Below are 2,500 nucleotides of genomic sequence, written 5' to 3'. Positions count from 1 at the left end.
CTATCTCTGTCTGTCTCTGTCTCTGTCTCTGCCGCACACTCTGCCTCTGTCTCTGTCTATCTCTGTCTCCGTCTGTCACTGTCCCTGTCTCTGTTTGTCTCTGTCTGTGTGTGTCTCTGTGTGTGTCTGTGTGTTTCTGTCTCTGTCTGCCTCTGTCTGTCTCTGTCGGTCTCTGTCTCAGTCTCTGTCTCTGTCTCTGTCTGAATCTGTCTCTGTCTCAGTCTCTGACTGACTCTGACGCTGTCTGTCTCTGTCTGTCTCTGTCTGTCTCTGTCTTTGTCTGCGTCTGCCTGTCTCTGTCTGCGTCTGCCTGTCTCTGTCTGTCTCTGTCTCTGTCTCTGTCTCTGTCTCTATCTCTGTCTCTGTCTCTGTCTCTGTCTCTATCTCTGTCTCTGTCTCTGTCTCTGTCCCTGTCTCTGTCTCTGTCTCTGTCTCTGTCTCTGTCTCTATCTCTGTCTCTGTCTCTGTCTCTGTCCCTGTCCCTGCCTGTCTCTGTCTCTGTCTCTGTCTCTATCTCTGTCTCTGTCTCTGCCTCCGTCTCCGTCTCCGTCTCCGTCTCCGTCCGCGTCCCCGTCCCCGTCCGCGTCGCCGTCCCCGTCTCCGTCCCCGTCACCGTCTCCGTCTCCTTCTCCGTCTCTGTCTCTGTCTCTGTCTCTGCCTCTGTCTCTGTCTGCCTCCGTCTCTGTCTCCGTCTCTGTCTGTGTCTGTGACTGACTCTGTCCCTGTCTGTCTCTGTCTTTGTCTGTCCCTGTCTCTGCCTGTCTCTGTCTCTGTCTGTCTCTGTCTCTGTCTGTCTATGTCCCTGTCGGTCTCTGTCTCTGTCTCTGTCTCTGACTCTGTCCCTGTCTCTGTCGCTGTCTCTGTCTCTGTCTCTGTCTCTGTCGCTGTCTCTGTCTCTGTCTCTGTCTCTGTCTCTGTCTCTGTCTCTGTCTCTGTCTCTGTCTCTGCCTCTGTCTGTCTCTGTCTCTGTCTGTCTCTCTCTCTGTCTCTGTCTCTGTCTCTGTCTCTGTCTCTGTCTCTGTGTCTGCCTCTGTCTCTGTCTCTGTCTCTGTCTCTGTCTCTGTCTCTGTCTCTGTCTCTGTCTCTGTCTCTGTCTCTGTCTCTGTCTCTGTCTCTGTCTCTGTCTCAGTCTGTCGCTGTCTCTGTCTCTGTGTGTCTCTGTCTGTCTCTGTGTGTCACTGTCATTTCTTTCTCTGTCTCTGTCTCAGACTGACTCCGTCTCTGTCTCTGTCTCTGTCTGTGTCTGCCTGTCTCTCTCTCTGTCTCTGTCTCTGTCTCTGTCTCCGTCTCCGTCTCTGTCTCTGTCTCTGTCTCTGTCTCTGTCTCTGTCTCTGTCTCTGTCTCTGTCTCTGTCTCTGTCTCTGTCTCTGTCTCTGTCTCTGTCCCTGTCTCTGTCTCTGTCTCTGTCACTGCCTCTATCTGTCTCTGTCTGTCGCTGTCTCTGTCTCTGCCTGTCGCTGTCTGTGTGTGTCTCTGTGTGTCTCTGTCTCTGTCTGTCTGTGTCTCTGTCTCTGTCTCTGTCCCTGTCTCTGTCTCTGTCTCTGTGTCTGCCTCTGTCTCTGTCTCTGTCTGTGTCTCTGTCTCTGTCTCTGTCTCTGTCTCTGTCTCAGTCTGTCGCTGTCTCTGTCTCTGTGTGTCTCTGTCTGTCTCTGTGTGTCACTGTCATTTCTTTCTCTGTCTCTGTCTCTGACTGACTCCGTCTCTGTCTCTGTCTCTGTCTGTGTCTGCCTGTCTCTCTCTCTGTCTCTGTCTCTGTCTCTGTCTCCGTCTCCGTCTCTGTCTCTGTCACTGTCTCTGTCTCTGTCTCTGTCTCTGTCTCTGTCTCTGTCTCTGTCTCTGTCTCTGTCCCTGTCTCTGTCTCTGTCTCTGTCACTGCCTCTATCTGTCTCTGTCTGTCGCTGTCTCTGTCTCTGCCTGTCGCTGTCTGTGTGTGTCTCTGTGTGTCTCTGTCTCTGTCTGTCGCTGTCGGTCTCTGTCTCAGTCTCTGTCTCTGTCTGTCTCTGTGTGTCACTGTCACTTCTGCCTCTGTCTCTGTCTCTGACTGACTCCGTCTCTGTCTCTGTCTCTGTCTGCGTCTGCCTGTCTCTCTCTCTGTCTCTGTCTCTGTCTCTGTCTCTGACTGACTCTGTCTCTGTCTCTGTCTCTGTCTCTGCCTCTGTCTGTCTATGTCTCTGTCTTTCTCTGTCTCTGTCTGTCCCTCTCTCTGTCTATGTGTCTGTCTCTGTCTCTCTCTCTGTCTCTGTCTCTGTCTCTGTCTGTCGCTGTCTCTGCCTCTGCCTGTCTCTGTCTGTGTGTGTCTCTGTCTATCTCTGTCTGTCTCTGCATGTCTCTGTCTCTGTCTGTCTCTGTCTGTCTCTGTCTGTCTCTGTCTCTGTCTCTGTCTCTGTCTCTGTCTCTGTCTCTGTCTCTGTCTCTGTCTCTGTCTCTGTCTCTGTCTCTGTCTCTGTCTCTGTCTCTGTCTCTTTTCTGTCTGTCGCTGTCTCTGTCTCCGCCTGCCCCT

This window comes from Megachile rotundata, chromosome 13 (genome assembly GCF_050947335.1).
Source record: "Megachile rotundata isolate GNS110a chromosome 13, iyMegRotu1, whole genome shotgun sequence".
Taxonomy (NCBI): domain Eukaryota; kingdom Metazoa; phylum Arthropoda; class Insecta; order Hymenoptera; family Megachilidae; genus Megachile; species Megachile rotundata.
This window is presented reverse-complemented; position numbering follows the sequence as displayed.